At 41.9% G+C, this 15,564-nt stretch overlaps 1 protein-coding gene across 22 annotated transcripts in view; it reads right to left on the reverse strand.

Moving 5' to 3' along the window:
• baz2ba (bromodomain adjacent to zinc finger domain, 2Ba) overlaps positions 1 to 4,948 on the reverse strand; it is a 63,617-nt gene extending 58,669 nt beyond the window's left edge. For all 22 annotated transcript variants that reach the window (XM_031846924.1, XM_031846921.1, XM_031846923.1 and 19 more), the window contains exon 1: positions 4,641 to 4,948. The gene's annotated coding sequence lies outside the window, so the exon portion shown is untranslated. The remainder of the gene's footprint in view (positions 1 to 4,640) is intronic.
• Between the last annotated feature and the right edge of the window lie 10,616 nt (positions 4,949 to 15,564).

The following is a 15,564-nucleotide window of genomic DNA, read 5'->3' on the forward strand; positions in this document are numbered from 1 at the left end:
GGGTATGTGCCCATATCTCGCTATAGCTTGGCTTTTAAAAACACAGATGCATTTCTCATTACACAGACATTTCTGCTCAAATCTGGCCCGAATATCTAAAGAGGCTCGCGTTTGAAAGTGGCCGTCGCCGAGCGTTGCACTTTAGACAATGATGTGTGTGCCCTGATGATTATCGGGACATCCAGCCGAACCTGTGGTGTTACTAAAATAGCAAGGTAACATAAGGTGAGGTAGATCATCTGAGAGCTAACAAACTTTCCTGCTGAGAGGACATTAACCTGCAAGGCCATGTAAACACGTATCAATACGTGAGCTGCCTGCGTGGGCCTGTTAACGACGCACGGCTAGCGGAACAGTAGGGGGCCGAGACGAGACGCACAGCAGCGTCGATTTGATGCGTAACAATAAGAGGCGGGATCAGTCTAATGCCTGGAAGCTTTTAGGGCTTTTGCTAAAATGTGGCTTCTTTTCAAAAGGACCATTAGCCTTTATAGGATTAATGTCTACTTGGAAAAGTAGTCCTCCGTTTCTTGGCGCATTATTTCATTTGTCATTATTGGTGTCTATGTGTGTGTGTGTGTGTGTGTGTGTGTGTGTGTGTGTGTGTGTGTGTGTGTGTGTGTGTGTGTGTGTGTGTGTGTGTGTGTGTGTGTGTGTGTGTGTGTGTGTGTGTGTGTGTGTGTGTGTGTGTGTGTGTGTGTGTGTGTGTGCGTGTGTGTGTGTGTGAACATTTATGTGTGAATGGCTGAGCGATGGTCAGCGAAGGGATGAGGAATCGTGATCAGGAGACTGTCTAACATTAGTTCCTGAATCATTTGGTTAACAGACCAACAGACCAACTTCCTCTCTTAAATGTCTCAGCTCTGTGTCAGCACTAGCATGCAGAGATTTGACAGATGGCCATTATTATCAATAGACTGTTTGTAGGTCTAATCAATCTCTGTCTAAATACAAAATACTGATAGAAATGGCATGGGATATTCAGGATAGGAGTTATACATAATCCATCCATAAAAAAAGGTAAACTAAGCTTACATGAGAGGAGTAATGCAAGAGATATTACGTTGTATCATGTCACATAGAAAATACAGTACTGTGGTTCAGGGTTAAGTCAGTGATAGGCTTAATTAGCAGCAAACTCACACTGTTAGGAATTTACAATATTGAAATATTACTTAAAATATACTTATTTTTCACACCTTAGCATTTCTATGGTAATGTTTGCCAACACTGACACCAATATGGACACAAACACGTCAGTTTAAAGTAAACTGTCCTATAAGTGGGATCCTTGGTACAGATGCAAACTCTCTGCGTTATTACTTCCCGTCCTACTTTAATAACACTAAAGGTTTCTGCAATCAGTCAAGGGGATCGCCACACTTTTGGTGTGACATTTACTTTGTTATTGCACTTTTTGTTTTTTAGCAGCAGGTGAACCCTTAAGTGGCGACTAGACTCACTAGTTTGCCGCTAGCGAAAAACAAGTTTGGGTTGACACAAAAACGTGGGACTGAGTGCTACTTAGTTGTAACAAAAGTCGACGATTATGAGAAATGATGACAGAAATATGACGTGTTATGACATTGATAAACTCAGGTGAACACTCATAATGCACGTGTATTTGACAGACGAGTCATTCGCATGGCTGATAAGTTCCTTTTGATATTACTCCCGGTGCAAAGTGATACTGTAACATACTGATAACTTGATCGATAAGCACACATCGTGCACGCCTAATAAATCTCGCTTCACTTACAAAAGAACACACACTATGGGTTTCCTCCACGGAGAAGAAGACAAAACAGAGAGCCCCATATTCAATCGTAGAGGATTATAGAGAATATAGCCATGTGTGCACATGGGATTGTCGTCTCAAAAGCTGTCCAAGTTCTGTCAGATTCAGCACCCCCAGACACAGAGCTCGTGAACCTAATTTCACCTAATCAGCTTAGTCAATAGCAACCGTTTGCTGTGACTTTGGTAGACATGCAAATAGGGCTTAACTATGTCTATCCTTAATTCCTGAATGTTCAAGTCAAGCGGAAGTCCTCCTTTATCTCTTCAAAAACAACAGTTCCAATTTGAGAGAGAGAGAGAGAGAGAGAGAGAGAGAGAGAGAGAGAGAGAGAGAGGATGAAACTCAAGCCGAGAGTTGATTTTTTTTTTTTTTTTCTTGGCCTGGCAAGAAGAGACATCTCTGATTTGAGTGTGCTTGAGGTAGCACAGTGTGCTTTCATTTCAAACCAACATGGCAAACAAACTCTGACAGATTTGTTCCCCTTTCTTCACTTTTGCTCTTGCTCTCTCTCTCTCTCTCTCTTTCTCTCTCTCTCTCTCAAATTATGGGAAAACACATTGCACAAATATATTAGCATGTCTTGTTGAAACTGCAGCTCACACTCACACACACACACACACACACACGCACGCATACATGAAGACACACATTCTCCAACAACAGATAGTTTATAATAGTGGTGGAAAGCTGCGAGACACTGTTCCGTTTCAATTCACTGATACCACTAATGGCTTCTTAGCAGCTCCATGAAATCAAGCAGCTGTCATGTCGATGCATCAGCAGTGAGAGGAGGGAGAGCCATCCCCATAAGGACAGAGGCACCGCGCCTTCATGTTTGGCTAAACATCTGCTCCTCTGCACTCCAGCTTTGCAGCAATAAACGGGCAAACAAAAGAGGTGGGAGGTGAAATGATCAGATTTTCCATTTCAAAGCATTTGTTCCGTTTGTTTCCCCCCCCATCCCTCATCCCTCATCCTATGCTCTTTCTTGAACTGCTTTACAGGACACAGGGGGAAGAAAGTGGGATCAAGTTTTAACTGTGAGGGACGGAGCGAATGCAGGAGCTAAAATAACACCTTTTATTTGTGTAAGATGGATGACAGAAATTAAACGAGGTCACCATTTTTCAAGAGTCTCCTGTCTAAACTGTTGCAAACCAGTGTCTCAGCTCAGTCAGAGGGGGATTAAAGCGGTGCTGATGCATGTGCGAGTGTGCACGTCTTAAACATGTCCATCAGTCATACATCAATTCAACTCTGTGTAAACAACACGAGTACACCAATAAAGGTTTCTTTAAAGGGCAGTAAATACCTTTTTTAATCACATGATTATTTCAAACAACTCTGACATTCAAAGGATGTCTAATCACTTGTTATTTGGCAGTGACATGCAGTTACATTTTCATTTTGACTGTTCTTCCCTTAATGGAATCCTTGGTCATTAATATCTGTCCTTCCCTCCTCCTTCCTTCCTTCTTTCCTTCATTCATTCATGCTCAGTTGCAAAGATAAACATAAGGCAGCACTGAGTAAACTTTCAAATCACATTAAACAACATATTCGTTTAAAAATAGCCCGACTGCTTTCGTTTAATTGAGGCTGTGCCACCATGTCCACCTGTCTCTCTCCTAAAACACAATCCGCAGATATCACACTACGTCACTTTACATTTGCTTTTTTAAAGCAAACGTCTCGACCACGAACACAAACTGCCTTCAAATAATCATCGCTGACAATCTGCTAACCACCTTCATCTTCCTCCTAAAAACCACAAACGGGACGCGACCCTGCGTCTCAAACCCGTTTTTCTAGCAAGTCTAAAACTTTTTGGTAAAACTTGCAACAAAAAAAAAAAAAAGACAGAAGCGTGGATCCATTTCCTTTTAAAGTAGCCCGTGTGTTTGTGTGAGAGAGATAGTTAGTGTGGGGGGGGGCGGGGGTGCTTAGGGGACGAATTTAAAATAACCAAGATGGCGAGAGGCTTGTTGTTTTGGAAGGGGCAGAAAAAAATGGAGGATATTGTAATATACACAAAGGGATGAATTTCAACAACTCGGCCAAGCGGCTGCTAGCTGCGTGCCTCTCGGTTTGAGGAAGCGACCGCGACTGCAGCTCCGCGGCAGGCTGGCCAGCAATAGGACAAGCAAACACCAACAGCTCCAAAAAAACTCTGACAAAGATATGAATATTACACCTTACGTCCAAGTTAATCCGAACCGAAAGGAGGACATGTATGTATTTTGTCGCTAATTGTTTTATTTTCGCGTCGAGGGACTATTAAACTGGATGGATTTTAACGGACCAGCGGCAGTCCGGCTCCTCGCATGCTGCTTAACGCTTCTCCCCCCTTTGACGGTGACGGCTTTGCGAACACCCAAGCACACAATATATACGCCAGTCACACGGTTGATATAACAACAACAAATAAGCAGAACAGACAACACCATAAACACAGTCAAAAGTTTAATTCCTCAACATTTGTAACAAGTTCTCAAAATAAGCGCGGAGCGAACGGTGCGCGAGAGAGAAAAAGGGAGAGAGAGGGACACAAAGACGGTTCCCACTATCAGGTCGCCACTCAGGAGAGGGAAAACACTTCGTTTTTGTATTAAAGAAAGAGAGGAAACAACTTTACGCGTTTGACTAAATGTACCGCTGCCGAAAACACCGACTCGATGAAATCCACCGTAACACGAGCAACTATCTATTAACCAGTTTACACAAGCTGGAATGAAAAGAAGAAGAAGCTAAGAAAGTCGAGCCGAAGCCAGCTCTACGCAGCTCATCGCTCGCTCTGAGATGAGGGGCTAAAACAGCGGCGGTGAAATAAAACACTTACCTTTTTTTAGTTTCGACACTTTACTTATTTCCAACGTGGGCTTTTTTTAGTTCAACTGTCACTTCGGGTCGGTCTTCTTCTCGACTCTTTTTTTCCTTGGTCGGGTTTGGTTATGAAAGAGAGGTCGGGGACGAATGATAAAGAAGGGAATTGGGCAGTAATTGAGTCTCGGTGTGTGAGTGAGTGAGCGTGTGTGTGTGTGTGTGTGTTAGTTACTAACAGCAGATTGAAGGAGACTCTTCTCAAGGTTTATTCAGCTCCACTTCAAGGAACCGACCTGACGTCAGCTCACTACTGCCACACAAAGAAAACTTATTATTTGTGCAGCGGCCGTAGTAAGCGAAGGATACAGTCATTGGCCGTTATTACTTTAAATGCGACGTTGTCATTAAGCACACAGGGACGTAGCGGTAACTTTATTTATCGTGTTGTTAGCGGCGTCTTAAAGCACACGGACCTATGTGGCGATTATCGGCCACTAGTGTAAACAAATAACATAATACATAGGCTGCATTTAAAATAATAATAATAATAATTTTAAAAAAACATACATTTGTGTTTTTCTCCTATAAAAGACACAACTTTAATGTAACTTTGATCAGTTCTAGCAAATATGTTTTATGTCGATTATGGTTTGAATTTAAGCCTTAAAAGGTGGATTTACAGAAACTACATCACACTATACCTGCATGCCGTACAGCCTTCAATCCTCCTCATATTTCACACAACAACACTTGATTATGTTTGCTTTATGGATTTATTTGTAATAGAGTTTTATAAATGAAGTTGCATTCATTCTTAGTATAACCTGGTAGCAGATACTATTTTGCATGTTGCTTGTTAAATGACTTAATCGGTTAAACATCTTGATGGTTTATATTAGAGAATCATGTATGCACAAATCTATCCATCTATCCATCTATCCATCTCCATCTATCTATTTTTATTTCTCAATACTGAGTCTCTGAAATTCCTCGTGTGCCTCACTATTAACTGACCAAATGATGATCCCTCAGAAGACGATACATGATCAAACAAATACAAATGAGGTCCACACTGCCTCTAATTTAGGAGCCATTTGCCAAACAAAAAGAGAAATGGGACAGATCTGCCACGGGATAGGATCAATACATTGCCTAGCAAAGACAGCCATCTGTGCCTATAATTGTATGCTTTACCTCCTCTTCTGAACACACAATAAGCAACAGGCTGAAAGCAGGCCCTCTGACCCAGACTGGGTTTCCAGACGGGGGAAGATTATTTCATTCAACTGGAAAACAACAAGGGGGTGGGGTGGTGGGGAGCTTTTTTTTTCTTTTTTTTTGCAGATGGAGTGGGCAACTGTTCTTATACGCCCCACCCTGTCGAGGATGAGGATGGGTCACAGAGCCAGAGCCAACTGGTGTGTGTCTCTCCACACGTCACCCCTGGTTGTATCCATTTCAACGCATATTATACTGAATTAACAAACAGTTTGCTGTTAGTTTATGGACACCTCATAAATCACACGCAAACAATGAACTCGTTGTTCGCGGCGTGATGGAGTGTTGGTTTACAGGCACATTCATATGAATGCTTCATAAACATTATGAATGACCATAAATGTATCCTGTCGCTTACTCTCTACGCTGTTATGTCACGGCCTCCCAAAAGTGTCACCCTGACGGTTTTGATGTCGCTGCAAGAATTGCAAAGATGTTGCTCAGAAATCATTTTTATGTATAAAAGGAAGGGGGGTGGGGGAGGTGGTGATGGGGTGGGGTCTGATAAAACATTCATGATCACCCGAGTTTGGTGGATGGACACAGAACCCCTTATTCAGCTTGTGGTGTGCAGTTAAAGCCATTTTATAAGCTTGCTCTCCATGTTCTTTGGTCATTGATTTTCTTCTCTGCCCCTTTCCATTACCTGTTGAGATGGGGGGTTTTGCTCTTCTTCAAACACAGACACACACACACGCACAATCCTCTCAATCTGTGTCTCTAGCCACTGGCACCCTGGTGTATTTCTCCATCTCCTCCGCCTCTTGTAGCAGGAATGACAGGCCATGAGGAATGACAGTGGCTCTGTTTGTCATACAGTAGCAGCAAGAAGCAAGGATTTTTTAATTGCATTGGAGAATCTTCATTAAAGAGAGCACATGGGGGCGGGGATGGGGGAGAGGGCGGCGTCGGGGGGCACTCTGAGCATCGTCATTAGGAGAAGGCACTAGCAGCGTAGAAGGGTGGGCCCTCTTTGCATGCACACTGAGAATGCCTGCCGTACCTCGGCCATTTGTAACATAATAAGTGCCAGCACAATGACTGCAATGCGAGAAAGCACACCACAGGGAAGAGAAGGGGGAAGGGAGACAGCATGTCTGTCTAAAAGAGGGACTTTTTTTGTCTTGATTAGAAAGTATAATGAGCCACTAAAGAAACAGGACACAAAAAAAAAAAGATCTCTCCTGAGACTGATGGAAAACAAATTAATGTGGTGATTTGGATTTAATTATTATTTTTCTATTAGTCCGCCATGCAAAGACAGGGACAGCCGTCAGAAGCGAGTAGCTGTGCTTGCATTTATTGATTTTTGCCCAGACACATTCGGGGAATACAGATTCATCTGCTCTCCTCCCCACACAATCCACTGTGTGGGATTCCATTAACACAAGAAGCTTCCAGCAACTCTGAGATGTTTAATTTGAACACCATAAATGGGGCTTAAAATAGTGTTCACAACGCAAGAAAAAGTGGCCTAAGGATGTCTTTTCTTTATGCATCGAATTAGGCCTCACTTACTGTTGTGTCCTACATAATAACTATTAAATAAACACCCAATAAATTAAATTAAGACAATGCTCTGCTGCATAGAGTGGAGTAAAGCGCCATTGTTCCCCTCTGCCGCCAACATCTTACACCACTATGATGGTTGAGTTTAATTTAATCTTTTGTTTCGGATTAATGTAAGAACTCAGCGACCGGACTGTGATTATTCTTCCCATCCATGTAATGTCTTCTCTTTGCCGCATCCTTTCAATACGTCTTGAACACAATGCCTTGTGAGATGTAATGATTTGCAAAGTCAATGATTTGAGCTGCCTGTGTGATTAAAGCACAAGGGACCAATTTGCGGCAGCTATATGTAGAATATTGGTAATAGTGCTCATGTTCTCCCGCTGATGCGAAATTCAGCAATTATGCCAGATGAACGCCGTTATTGATTGGTGTCCTCCTATCCCCCTTACTGAAAAAGGTTTGCCATAAATGTAATGGCTTCGACTGTGTGGACCCAATAACAGATATTCGGAAGGAAGAACTACGCCTAATGGCATTTGTGAATCCATGTGACAGTGAAATATGCATTTATCAGTGACCTTTAACCCCACAGACACTACAGGAAGCAGGGCTCAGGGATGTTACAAGTGTTTTTGCAAACACAAATGATTTTTAGCCGTCCTAATGTCGGCATTATGAATGACTCACTTGTAAAAGGGCATTGCAGGCTGTCAAGCAGTAAACGCAAATGGAACAAACTCGACAAAAAGTGATTTGGAGGATCGACTAATAATGTCTTCTGACTAACAAACCCCTGCACGGTCGAAATGAGTGCAATCAGAGAGTGTTTATTGTGGTGAAGGTAACTGAGCAGAACCCTCTGTTGCATGATGTAATACACAGAAGGGAGAAATCATCATAATAGCAGAGTAGTAGAGTGACTCATTCCTTGATGAGGTACATTCACACTGTCATTCAATGAGGAGATGCAGTCTGTGTGCACATGTTGTCAGTGTGTGACCGAGAGAGACAGAGAGAGAGACAGAGAGAGAGACAGAGAGAGAGACAGAGAGATGCGGAGAGAGGGAGAGAGAGCATTAGCATGTTCCTTTTTCTGGGAATGAGGGGTCATCTGTGCCAGGAAAGTGGAGAAACAAGTCCCGGCCCTACAGTGATGCATCCCTCCATGAAGAATTAGATCACAAATAAATGTCACCCTAACCCGAGTAAAGCCAAACATCCTTGGATCAAATAAAAACATATCTTTGCCCACGTCAGTGTGTACACACGACACACAAAATGTCAGCAGATTTTCCATTTGCTAAATCTGTGCCTAAGTGCAGGGGTTTAGCGAAGGTAATCAGCCTAGTATTTTCCTTCAAGTCCACGCGAATATCACCCAGGACGAGCCCTGCTGTTAAATACAGTTAACTACAGTACTTGGGACTTATTCAACTTAAAACAAAGTGGCATGACATTTCCCTCATTCATAGGGTTAATGCTGACATAAAAACAAGAAAGGACAAGGGGAACAGGTGCACACACACACACATAAAAACTGATATAACTAACATTCTGTGACTCTTCTCTTATTCTGTTTTTTTTGTCAGACAGGATGAAGCTGAGGGGATTTCTCAAAAGGAAATGACTTTCACAGTTGAATTTCAAGCTTCAGTGCATTACTTTATCATAGTTTACATATAACTAGCTCTGATTTGTGTCCACTGGAGATGACAGTGGAGAGTATGCTTTGACAGGTAAGTGACCGTTATAGTTTGTCTTTTACCGTCACTGAGGAGTTGCTGTTTTCCTCTCTTTCTTCTCTGACCCACATAGAAAGCGTGACATTAGTTACATGCTGTGGTGCAGTTGTAACACCAGTTTGTTCTATTTTTCGGTTTCTTCCCACAACATTTGCATAGCCTAAATACACACACATTACCTGAATAATGCATGGTCATTACCTGGAAAATAAGAGACATGATTGTAATTCCATGGAGACCAGACGTACTTCTATTAATTCACCCACTAGTGCTTTGTAACGCAAAGGTAAGCTAGCTTTTATGGGATTCCACTGAAATGCTAATCCGGAGTCTCTCGGCTCATATTGACAGACATCATTGTTGGCCTAATCAGTCATCAGAGATTTAAACAGTGTTCAGAATCAACAGCCGGAGAGCTCCCTTGTTCTTTTTAAGCACTTACTTTGACAAGTTTGATTTGGCAGAGAGTTCCCGGAAAATTTGGATCAAAGCACACCAGAATACAGTGAAATACGCCGCAGTGTGTTGAAAGTGGAACTCGTAACTAATCTCAAATTAGCCATGCCTTCTGTTACAGGACCAGAATTTTAGTGTGTGCGCCGACTTCACAGGGACACACCAAACACGTGAGTGAGAATTTGGCCCCTTTAATGATGTGACATTAGCCCTAATTATGCAGCAACGCCAGGCAACTACAAAAAGGGAAACATTCGATATGTAAAAAAAAAGACTTAGTCACTGATTTAGATGACAGTGTTGGAGGTGTATTGAGTTTGGCGCTTTAACCTAAAAGACCTGGAAATTCAGAATTGCGCGAGTCATGTTGAAACTGCCAACAGGCTTTCAAAGACTTTTTTGATTGTGAAATGAAAATTGTGAAATGAATCAGTTACTTGTCCGTTGTAGAAATCAAAGTGTGCATGAAGAAACTTCTCACATTTTTGTTCTATTGAAACCTAAATTGGTGAAATAGAAAAAGGCCAAAGGAAATAAGAGCACGGTAAGTGTTTGTGTGTAAGGATTACTGTTTTGACAACATAAAAAGAGGATGATTAAATTAAATTGTGCATCTGAGAGGTTGAGTTTGGTACAAGGAGAGGAGGAAAACAGCTATGAATGTGTTTCATTCCCTTTGAATGTCTCGGTTATATTCTCAACACCTGTCAAGGTATAATGTACTGCTACTATTAGTATTGCTGTCACATACATCCATACCGCAGCTATCAGCAAAACTGAAATAACTACTACACTGATTCGACGTGTATGTTCCATGCCTAAACAATTGTGAAAAGCTGGCTTAGACACGAGTGGTTTCAGCGCCCACACATGACCACATGTGAAGGAGATCTTACTTAAATACCTCTGCCTATTTTGTTGTGGGTATATTTGTGTGCAAGGTGAATTAGGCTTTGCTTTGTCCCCCATGTTGATTCCATATTTGTTATCTTTTCTAGGTAGAAATAAAAGCACACTGCCCAAACAAATTCAATGTAAAATGAATGCTAATACATTGTTTCTGAATGCTACTTATGGTCTAATTATAGACCTTAAAGTCTCATTTAAATGCAGGAAAAAATGTCCATGCATACCATATGAGCTGTTTTCAGATAGAGCGCGTCCAGACCATCAAAAATCCATCTATTGAACAAGCTTTCATATTTATGTGTTTGAACCCGTTATAAAGCCTATTATAAAATGTATGAAAAAAGAACCCCCTGCAGATATAATGTCCACATACATAATGCTGGCCAGCATCCAAACCCTTTTCAATCAGCGAATGCATAAAATAAGACAAAATTGCAAACACATACCATAAGGTTGTGTTTGGAGAAGCTGCAGCTCCTGTAGCTGAACAGGTTTCATTTAGTATTGGAAAAAAAAAAGGTGTGATTTTACCAACAAAATTGATTGATTGATGTGCACAATGTGAGATTAATGAAGCCATGTGAACAACCTCCCCCCGTCCTTTTACAACATTGGTTACATCTTGAATAATGCCCACGATATTTCAAGGTAAAAATTAAAAAATATATGTAGGAAACAGCAAAATAATTATAGCTTTTTATTCAGTCAGGAGTAACTAAGATATAAGGGTTTCAGTTTTGCTCATTGTAAGTCCTTTACAGAAACATGTACATTTTATTGTTTGGGTTTTTACAAAAAACAGCAGATCGAATGGAGTTTTTTGAATTCTTCACACATTTTGAATACATTTTACACCAGAGTGTTCAGAGATAGGCTGCAAGACAATCTTTAATCCCTTAGAGTAATAACAGCTTGGTTCATCTGCATCGTGAGCTGACATTTGCCTGCGAGCCTGATTGCTGAGTGTTTTAAAGAGCTCCATCCCAAAAAATATATATAAAACTTTGTGTTTAAAGATAAACCTCCTTATGGCGCCCAACAGCACACTCAAATCCTCAACTTTCCTTCAGCTTACTGTTGATATTTTAAAACCGAGAACATCAGCAGTGAGCTGAGAGGAATTCTGTGGATTTATAGGTGTTATTGGTCACAATAACAAAATCAGAGAGTGCGTCTTTACTGACCTATAAACTGGCAACCTCTCAGATCCTCATGGGAGGGAATCCTTTGCGCACTGGAAACTGCAACAAATAAGCCGAGCAAATCAAAACCACAATACAAATACACAACGTGTTGTCCGCGTGCCTTGAGTGACAAAGATGCGGAGCACTGAAGTCAAAAGGTGATAACATCTGTCCGTCAGCCTGTCACACCTGCATGTTTTGAAAGTTTCATTATGAATAATAGATTAACCCTGTATAGGTGCGATGGTGTAAAAGAGAGCATCATCTCCTGGAAATGAAATGCAGGTTTGTTTTGAAGTAGTGATCTAATTAATACTAATACAGTGATACAAGTCTTTATTATGCCCGTTGAGCCTTTAGGATAACTATTAGAATTTAAACCAGCTCCACGCTTACTCCCCCGGAGCAAATTACTATTCATTTGAAACATGACTGTAAATATGGGTGTTCCTATTAGTGTGACTGTGTGTGTTTGTATTAATAATTAAATGTCTCCATTCATTTATTTGATTGGCAAAATAAATGATTCAACAGACACAGTTCACAGTTCACATCGCACTGGAGAGTTAATACGGCTCAGCAGGACTCATGACTAGTTACTGAATAGTAATAATAACACTAAATAAAGCATTAAGCTTTGGAGTTAAGAAGGATATACAGTACATGCAGGGATGGAGTAGATATGAGTCCATGTTTGACCAGGAATGAAATATGTACTGGAAATGTTGAATACTTCTTTTATTGCAGTGCTTAATCAATGACACAAAACAATCAGGACCGTGGGGTTAAGAACACATCCTTTGTCGAATCGCTCCAACGATCATTTCGCTGGAGAGCATCTCAACATAGACTTGGTGGACCTGAGGGACTGGTCTTAAGACGGTTTTAGGACCGATGAGAACAGGCCCTGTGTTAATTAATACTGGCAGGCCACTGTTTCTCCTGGCAGCGTGCAGGCAGACATTCTGGCCTGCCCTCAGTGAAGCCTGGTCAAAAATAGGGCACCGCGCAGCACAGTAATGATCACAATGGTGACATCATCTCTGCCTTCAATGTGCTCTCCCCTCAGTGCTCATCTGAACAAAGAGCAGCAGGCGATGCAGGGGAGGGAGGCAGATGTCACTTTGTGTCTGGGGAACATTAAGACCAACAAATGTTTCTTTGAATCCTTGGAAAAAACACCTTTTAGTGGTTGCGATGGGGGTGAAACATTGCTCGGCTAAAACAAAGTCACTAATTGCATCAAGTGTGTGACTTTTTTCCAAATTGTCTGCAGCACATTTAAAGACAACACTGATAGGACTTATATTCGCTGATTGCCCCTATGGCGAGAGAAGAATGTCCACAAATAGCTCACAAGCATTTCGACGGTGCCCCTCAAACATGTGACGCAAAGTGTTAACACATGTGGCCTTGCTTTTTTCACCATTGGTGCTGATCTGTTCATCTGCAGTCCTGTGTTTTGAAGCGGGCCCATACACACTTTGAATACAGCCTAACGACATATTCAAGTGAGCGAAGAATTCCTCATTATTAAAAATAAATAAATACAAACACACTGTCTGCTTAAGTTGCCAAGGGATCATCAGCAACAGTAATATTGCACTGTAAGCACACAACTGAACTCCACACGACTCTTTGGCCACAAGGTTTGTTGTTCTGGAAAACCTTTAAAAAAAAAAGTTGATCCCTTGGCGAGGAGGTTTCTGAAAGCAACACAACATAGGAAAAATCCCCCCGGGACAACGATTTACAATCTGTGCTTAGTAAGCTCACTCCACTCTGCTGCGTGTTTGTTTCCACGAACCTCCTGTTTGATTTTTACGCTGGAAATATCTCAAGGCCTTATAAGCCTGGACGCTCCTTCCTAGAGGTCTCTCTCAGAAGGGCACAGACTCTTGCTCTTTGTGCTCACTGGGACACTGAGCTCGTATTGTAACTCGCCTATAAACCAGCCTTTTGTGGCATTCATGTGTCTTCACAGAGAGCGGGCGGGCGGGAGAGAGCGGGAGGAAGGGAGGCAGAGAGAGGGAGAGGAAGCAGATTCTCAAGACCTGGACGAGCCGTGGGAAAAGAGGGGTCTCGTGGAGGGAAAGCAAGAAATGTCTCTGGACATTCCTTTGTGATTACACAGCCCTGGACAAATCCAGGCATTCTTGCAGTTATTCTGTGTCTTAAAGGCTATAGTTGAAGTCAGTTGCACAACCAGAGTGTGAACATCAACATCTCTATGTTCTACCCTTTTTTTTCTAATTTAAAGTCATTTTATTTGTAAAAAGAGTCCACACTTGAGGTAAAAGTCACCACCATTATTATTTTTTTAATTGTAGCTCTGCACACCAGGAAACTTTGATTTTTTTTTACAGTTGGAACAAAGCGCTCAGAGAGGCAGCTATGCGTCTCACATCCACAGCAAGCACATAAACAAGAGGAGTCAGGTAAGAGGAGGGCAAATCTCAGGTTACATGCCCAAGATCTTATGGCTGAAAGAGTGAGAGAGGGTGAGGGGGAGAAGCATGTTCTTCCCTTGTCACAGCTAGCATGAATGAGAAACAGCTCCAAGGAATGCTCCATTATCATCCTATCAGCAGCACTGGGGGAGGAGAGCTTGTGGTCTCTCTTCATGTGTCGGAAGGAAGAAGAAGAAGAAGGAGGAGGGGGGCCAGTGGAATTGGCCTGCACACCCGCAATTGGTTTGAGCATCCTCCTCCCCAACTCACTAGACCTTGCACTTCCTCATTTGTCGAGGTCGTGCGTCCTTTTTTTTGTCAGTAATTAATCTGCAGCACCGCCCTCCTATATTTATCCTTTTCACTCTCACTTTCTCCTTCACCCCTTGTTCCGCTAGCCTTGGGTACGTTTACACTGGGTTTGATCACCATTCACCGGTGTACACACGCGACTAATAATGGATCGCTGGGCCTTCGAAGCGCTACGTTTTAACCAAGCATGATGAGTGTCTCGTTGACCTTCACATTATTATGCATCTGCTGCGCAACAGTGCTGCCTCTTCGCTCCAAACTGACCTTTCTAATCCCCCAACACACGCACGCACACACACACACACACACACACACACACACACACACACACACACGCACACACACACATTTAACATGAAGTGTGTTACAGATTCAGATGGTAAATTAATTTGACTCAGAACACACTCTTAAGAAATAACTAACACATACGAACAAAAACGAATAAAAAGTATATGTTCGGGATTATCTTTGATCCATGGTTCCTCGAGGCGCACTAAATTAGATGCGAGTTAAAGTATGCACATCGAATGAACGCTGCTAATCCTGGATTTACTGTGATGCCGGGATCTGCAAGGCCTTTCAAAAACAATTATTCAAATCAATCTAATTAAACCTGTTGAAATTGGCTTTAATTGCCTCCCCGACTAAACAAACACCAAGTTCTGGCATGCAAATAATAGTGCAGCTCAATTGCCTCTTCCAAGTATGTGGAGGCGGGGAAAGTGTGAGCTGCGGCGCCCCTTAGTGGTTGATAGTTTTCTCTGTCTTTTATAATGACGTCAGCCCTGGATTGCACTGTGTATAGATCATGCAATCTGTGTGTGTGTGTGTGTGTGTGTCATCATAGAACATATTCCATTCTATTGACTTTGATCAGATATTCCCTTTGATCAGATATGGCCTTTATAACAGTATACTGTAGAATTACAAGTCTACAGTATACTGTAATTGTAGACTACACTTAGACAGAGAAAGTTCACGAGTTTCCCGATGGAGAACACCAAAGACACTCAAAGCCAAAAAGGAAAAAACAGAGTGAAAAAAAACTGTATTCCGCCTGCAATGGACTAAACAGTCTCCTTCAGAGCCGGGGA

Source organism: Anarrhichthys ocellatus, unplaced genomic scaffold (genome assembly GCF_004355925.1).
Source record: "Anarrhichthys ocellatus isolate YVR2014 unplaced genomic scaffold, GSC_Weel_1.0 scaffold6, whole genome shotgun sequence".
Classification (NCBI taxonomy): Eukaryota; Metazoa; Chordata; class Actinopteri; order Perciformes; family Anarhichadidae; genus Anarrhichthys; species Anarrhichthys ocellatus.